Genomic DNA, 7,570 nt, shown 5'->3' on the forward strand with positions numbered 1-7,570 from the left:
CTTGGAACAACAGGGTTCCAGGATACAGGGACTGAGGCATGATTTGAATGGATAAAAGAGGGGAATAATGTTAAGATGCTTGGCTGTCTTTTGAATCTTGGTTTCCCTTGCCTACCATTGTAAAACAGACACTTCAGAGGGAGAGAAATGAAGAGCCAGAAACATCACAATAGAAAACTTGTAAGCCCGTCTTCAGCCTATAACTGATAGGAATATCTTAAAAGGGGCTAGAAATTGCCAGTTAAAGAGGTTTCCTGTGGAGACTTTGCATTGCATAAGACTGTAGGTGGAATCCTGAACCCCATCCAGAATCATCTGAGGTGGGAAATTTCCACTTGAAAGGACAAGTAGACCAGCCTTGAGCAGCTAGAACAGAAGATACTTCACGGAAGAAAGACTGGCAAGAAAATTCAAAAACAATAACGGCAGTCTGATTGACTACTATAAGAACAAGCAAGCTGTTCTCCTGAGAGCCATCAAGGCAAGTGTTGGGTCCCCTCAGAGCAAACCCCCTTCCAAGACTAAGACTCAAGTGGAATACACAAGCAGGCATGTGGTCTGGCTGGTGACCATGTTGGATAAGGGGAAGAGGGGGAAAAGCAGCAATGAAGTTGGCAGCTAAATCCGAACACATTCAATAGACTCCTGTGAACCTCGGTGGAGACCTGGTTGGTCAGCAGTATGGCAAGACCCGGGGACTCTTGGGCCCAGAGGCAGTGACATGGCCAGAGAGGACTAGAGCGGAGCATGAAGTGTCCAGCTGATATGAAGTGAGGGGAGATGCACAAGAACACCCATACTTGCAGATAGTACCCTCTTGTTCTGGCTTCGATGACTGGATTATCAGAATTCGACTAGAAGAAGAAAGAAGGGGGAAAAAAAGTAACCTTTGTTGTCTTTTTAATGACCTTTTGCTTTCTTTGTCTATGATATGTGATGTCATCCCACAACTCTTCTGGTGTTTGGCCTTTAGTGTCTAATGTATCAAGTCTCTTTACCAGATGATCTCTAAATTCAGGTGAGATATGTTCAAGGTCATATGTTGGCTCTCATGGACTTGTTTTAATTTTACTCAGCTTCAACTTGGGCTTGCATATGAACAATTGATGGTCTATTCCACAGTCTGTGTTTGACCTTGTTTCAGCTGATGATATGGAGCTTTTCCACCATCTGTTTCCACAGATGTAGTCAATTTTATTTCTGTGTTATTCTGTCTGGTGAGGCCCACATGTATAATCATCTTTTATGTTGTTTAAAAATGGTATTTTCAATGAAGAATTTTTTCATCTTACAAAATTTAAGGTCATATTTGTGATCTCCAGCATCATTTCTATCACCAAGGCCACATTTTCCAAATAAAATAATGAATGACTCTTTGTTTTCAACCTTTGCATCCTAATAATTCCAATAATTATCCATACATCTTGATTGCATGTTTCATTGATTTCAGACAGAAGTTGGTAGAATTCTTCAATTGTATCATCACTGGCATTAGTGATTGGTGAATAAATTTGAAAAATAGTTGTGTTTACTATTATTGCAGGCATATAGATATTATCCTATTACAGATAGCATTTTACTTCTAGACATATTTTGAAATGTTCTTTTTATAATGAATGTAACACCATTCCTTTTCAATTTGCCATTCCCGGCATAGTAAACCATGTCAGATTCAAAATGGCCAGTACCAGTCCATTTCAGCTCACTAATGCCCATTATACAGATGTCTATGCGTTCCATTTCATTTTTGACAATTTTCAATTTTCCTAGATTCATATTTCTTACACTCCATGTTCCAATTACTAATGGATGTTTACAGCTGTTTCTCTTCATTTTGAGTTGTGTGCCATCTGCAAATGAAGGTCCCAAAGGCTTTACTACATTCACGTCATCACGGTCAACTCTATTTGAAGAGGGAGCTCTTCCTCAGTCGTATTTTGAGTGCATTCCAATCTGAGGAGCTCATCTTCCAGCACTGTATCTGACAATATTTTTGTGTTTATCATGTTTCAACGTTCAATATTCTGGTGCTATGTGACAAAGTTCACTGCTATTCATAAAGTTTCCATGAGTAAATATTCAGAAGTAGTGTATCTCTTTTTCTTCCAAGTCTGTCTTCATTTGGAAGTTCAACTGAAACCTGTCTACCATGGATGACCCTGCTGGTATTAAATACCAGTGGTATAACTTCCAGAATCACAGAAACATGCAAGTCACCATAGTATGACAAACTAACAAACCAGTGGTGGAAGACACCGTTCACTATAAATGAGTTTCAGTGATTTTTACCCTTAACCCTTCCTGTTGCTTCATCTCCTGGCTGAAGATTTGAGGAACGTCCTCTGCATATCTTTAGGGCTTTCTCACTACTTCTTTCCATTATTTTGCCCCACAAATTCAGCCATTTGGACCTCTCTGGACTTTCAACTCAGTGTGACTGCCTGGCTCTGGGTTCCCCTCCCTGTGCTGCAGTTTCTGTAGGCAGCAACCTGGGGTAATTAGAGTACTGTGCTGGCAGTGTCTGGTGTTTAAAAACTGTAGTTTAATAGATTTTGTTCGGTTTTCTAACTGCTTAAAGTGAAAGGGCAAATCCAGACCTATTACTTTCTAATGGTTAAAAATGTAAACATTTTTTTAAAGTATAAGAACAAATACATATTAAACATATGCATATATTTATCAGAACATTTAATAAGCCCTATGCAGCCACTTCCTCAGAAATATTTCGTTTTCATATTTCAAAAAACTTTTTATTGTCAGTTGAGTGAAGGTTTACAGAGCAGACCATCAGTTTTACATTCAACAAACCATACATTCTGCTTTACTACGAAGCTGTAATCCCCTCCATGTACCAACAGTTAACAGACCATCAGTTTTACATTCAACAAACCATACATTCTGCTTCACTACATAGTTGTAATACCCTCCATGTACCAACAGTTAACAGCAATTACCTCTATTCACTTTAACTATTGCATTCCTCTCTGTATCTCCAGCTACCTTTGTCTTTCCTCTGCTAACCCTCTCTTATGTCCCTTATGTTAACATGTATCTATCATCTAGCTCATGAATCATTTTCCCTGCCCACTCCTTTCTGTAACTATCATAGATTGTTTCTTTTATCAAGAAAACCTTTTTTAAAAAAACTTTTTACAACATTGGTCTCATATAGTGTTTGTACTTTTATGATTGACCAATTTACTCTGCATTATGTCCTGCAGGTTCAACCATGTTTTGAGGTGTTTCACAGATTCATTGTTATTCTTCAATAGTTTGTATTATTCTGTTGTGTGTATGTATCAAAGATTGTTTAATCATTCTTCTGTTGATGGGCATTTAGGTTGTCTCCATTTTTTGATATGTCTCTTGTAGACAGTATATTGAAGAATCCTGCTTTCTTATCCATTCTGCTCTTTATGTCTCTTGACTAGCACACTTAATCCAGTTACATTCAGTATAATTATCAGTAGGTATGACTTGATTGTTGTCATTTTTCTGTGTGTTTTGTGTGTGTGTGGTGCTGCTGGATTCTTTGTTTCACATAATTTTCTATGCTGAGTTTATTTTGTTGGTGGATTTTCTTTTCATTTTCATTTCTGTCATGAACATAACAGTAGTATTTTATTCCAATTCAATCAAATCTGAAAATTATTTTCTTTTCAATAAAAATATAAATAGAAGAAACTCAGAAATTAAAACCTGTACCTTACATTTAAATTACATAAATTCCTCACATTCAAAACTATCACTGGGCCTTTTGAAGGCTTCTGATAAAATGTAGCCATGGCATCTGGCTGCCCTGGACAAGGGAGCCCATAAGTGTTTGGAAGAGCTGAGGAGGAAGAGAGAAACTGTTTTCCTGAGAACTTGCTACAAGGTGGCGGGGGACATCCCCAAACGCTTGTCCTCATTTCTGGACCCAGTGAGAAAAAGTGGCCATGTGTGGCAGACGCCCCAACCTGTCTGGCTAGCAGGCACCCTCGAGAGCAAGGAAACCGAGGCCGGAAACCCACAGTTAAGGAAAAAGACGCAGCATTTTATTTTCCTCCTCCCCCCCCCTCCACCCTCCACTCTAGTAACCCTGCTTCCTGGAGACAAACTATGTCAAATGCGGAAGGGCCCCTTGGGGAAGGGTCTTCACCGAAGGGCCCCCTCACAGGGAAAGGACTCTTCACAGGAAAGAACCTTCTTGACAAGGGTCCTCACAGAAAGCCCCCTCAGGAAAGAAAAGCCCCTCCATGAATGGGCACGTGCATTCTGCTCTATCCCTCAGACATTCACCAGTCGGGGTGGGGAAAGACCACCACCAGAGCAGAGACAGTCAGAAACGGAAAGAGAAAGATACTTGGTGATTGAAACTGCCCCATCGGGTGATCAGCCACACATAGATCTATCTGGTGGTTAGAAGGGCAAGGTGGGCTGGCAGACCTTCCAGAGCAAGTCTCCCAAGCTGTAGCAGCGGCTCCTTTCTGTCATGCCAGAGCAGCAGAAGGCTAGAAGTTAGGATCTCTTCTCTCTACCTGGGAGAGCAGACTGATGTGCCTTTGATACTGGTGTTGAAGAAGAAACATTGGCAGCAGAGAATTCTGGTCCTCAAACATTCTTTCCTCTTTTGTTGGATGGGAAATTCCATTCTGTTCCACACTACCTTATGCATTGAAAAAAAATTTTTTTTTGTCTTTTAAAAAAAGATTTGAGGAACAGAACTTTGTTTTGATGGCAGCAAACTGTATGAACACAAGACTTAAGAAATAAGAGTAGATGCTGCCATTATGGTGTGGCCACTTGAAGGCTGCAAATTCTCCGTACCCCCAGCCTGGTTGGGCATTTTTGGAGAAGCACAAGCACAAGCCAACCGTATTCAAGGAGAGTTCAGATGCACTGCGGTGAACTTTTGGCAAGGAGCGGGCCAGCCGCTCAATAGAAGCCAGGATCTGGGGGAAGAACAGCTTCTCCTCCCGTTTCTTTTTCAGGCACTAGGCCATCAGTCTCTTCATGGCTTTGGGACAGTTACTCCGCACCTTACTCAGGTCTGGAGACAGGTATCCTCGTCCCACCATAAAAATGATCTGGTCCCTGTTGTTGATATTTGAAGAAGGCAACTGCCCAGTCATTAGTTCATACAGAACAATCCCGAATGCATACACATCAGACTGAAAGCTGTAGAGGTTTTCACCTTGCATTCTGATTATTTCTGGTGCCATCCACAAAATGGTTCCAGACAGCTGTTCAAACTGGTGGGACCCACTCCACAGAGACTTCACTGTGGCAAGGCCAAAACCTCCAATTTTCACTGTGAGGTCTTCGTGAAGAAGTATATTGTTACTCTTGAGGTCTCTGTGGATGATTGACTTGGCATGTAAGTAACCCATGCCCTGGGCAGTCTGCCCTGTGATGTCGATGAGTGATTATCTCAAATTTGGTCTCAATGATGTGCAGGTGGTGGTAAAGGCTGGAACCCTCAGGCCACTGGGTAATGATGGCCAGCTGCGGCTTTGTGGAGTAACCCATGAAGAGAAGGATATTCACGTGCCACATTTTCCTGAGCACTCCTACTTGGTTTTTGAAGGCCTGGAACTGCTGAGGTGTGGGTGGTTGTCACATTCAGCATTTTAACTGCCATGTCACCATGCCACTTACCCTTGTACATGGTTCCAAATGACCCAGATCCAATTCTCTGTCCAACTGTGATCTGTCCATAGGGAATTTCCCAGTTGTCACTTGAATCCCACCTACCAAAGGTTTTCATCCAATTGCTGTCTTCTGAGGAGGATGAGGACTGCGCTCCCACTGAGACCTCAGAGATTTCTGTAAGGCTTTCACGTTGGTGAGGGATCCAGGTAAAGACGCTGGAGGGGTGGCCAACAAGCCTGGGGTTGAAGCTCCATCACCATGAAACCCTTGGTCTCTAATCAAGTCATTAATGTTGACAGGCTCTATTGTGTTGATATAAACATTGGGGGCTGATGAGGACCAGTCTCACGGCCCAGTTTGACTTAGATGATCTTCATGCTGGTTGGAAGGGCTCCATTGCTTTCTTGCCTGCATGGTTTCTGCTGAGCAATTAGAGCTTAGTCTTATAGGTTCTCTTTTGAAGGTAACTTTTCATTTTTCTTGATCTGCTATCAGGATTCTTTCCTTGCTTTGATTTTGGAAAGTTTCATTATGATTTGTCTTGGTGATTTCTTGTCGTTCAGCTTCTTGTATGCTTCTCTTCTTTCATGTTAGGGAAATTTTCTTCCAACGATTCTTTGTCAATTTTCTCTGTGTTTGCCTCTTCCAGTTTTGGAATTCTGATCACCTGTAAGTTGTTCCTCTTCATGATGTCCCACATAAATCTTAGTCTTTCTTCAGATTTCTTCCTTTTTCTGATTGCTCTTCTTGCTTATTAGTATTGAAGATGTATCTTCAAGTTCTCTAATTTGGACTTCCATTGCTTTCCATCTACTCCTTTGCCTTTTCAATGTATTGTCCATTTATGAGATCTTAGTGTTAATTTTCTGGATAGCTAATTGCAGGTTTTTCTTTCTTTTTTGGTTATAGTTGTGTTTATTACCTTGAAATAAAAACCAAAAATAAATTAAATAAGGATTCAATTCAAGAAGGTAAATGGAAATAAATAAACATAAAAAAGACAAAGTTGTGACAGAAATATGATAGAAATTAATGTAACATAAATCAGAAAATATAACTAACAAAAAAGCAAAAATGAAAAAAAAACTTAGTAAAATATTAGCTAATCAAATCTATAGAAATCCTAGTGTGACACTGTAGTGTAAGCACTGGACTGCTAACCACAAGATCAGCAGCTTAGCCCCACCAGCTGCTCCTTGGAAACATCATGCAGGGTGGCTATGAATCAGAACCAACTAGATGATACTCCACAACAGCAACAGTAAAATCTAGAAGTCTTTTAAAGAGTAACAATTCAGAACCAAATGTGTTTTATACTAGGAATGCAGCAACAAGGCAACACTAGGAAACCTATCACATATGTAAAACTCTATCACGTATGTAAAAAAAAAAGAAAACAAAGTTATCAAGTATTATAGAGTAGAATGGCATTCCAGTTTTGTGTTGCTTTTTTCTTAACACTTAAAAAACAAAAGTACATATTCATTTAAATGTCCAAAAGGCACATTCTGTCAGACAACTGCCTGCTTGCAGACACACAGACTTTCTTAGTTCATGGGCCTGGATGATTTATAACAATGCCTTAATTGCCCATCCTTTTGGTTTTTATTTCAAGGTAATAAACACAATTATGACCTATGCTTTATTGACTATGCAAAGGCTTTTGATTGTGTGGATCATGACAAGCTATGGACAACATTGCAAAGTATGAGCATTCTGGAACACTTAATTGTGCTCATGAGGAATCTGTACCTGGACCAAGAGGCAGTTGTTCAAACAGAACTTGGGCACACTGAATGGTTTAAAATTAAGAAAGGTATGCGACAGGGTTGCACCATACTTTTTCAACTTGTATGCTGTGTTATATGAAGAACAACATGGCTTCAGGATTGGAGGAAGACTCAATAACAACCTGCGATATGCAGATGATACAACC

At 40.3% G+C, this 7,570-nt stretch overlaps 1 pseudogene; it reads right to left on the minus strand.

Moving 5' to 3' along the window:
- LOC102839773 overlaps positions 1-7,570 on the minus strand; it is a 168,063-nt pseudogene that overhangs the window by 10,095 nt on the left and 150,398 nt on the right.

This window comes from Chrysochloris asiatica, unplaced genomic scaffold (genome assembly GCF_000296735.1).
Source record: "Chrysochloris asiatica unplaced genomic scaffold, ChrAsi1.0 scaffold00189, whole genome shotgun sequence".
NCBI classification, from domain to species: domain Eukaryota; kingdom Metazoa; phylum Chordata; class Mammalia; order Afrosoricida; family Chrysochloridae; genus Chrysochloris; species Chrysochloris asiatica.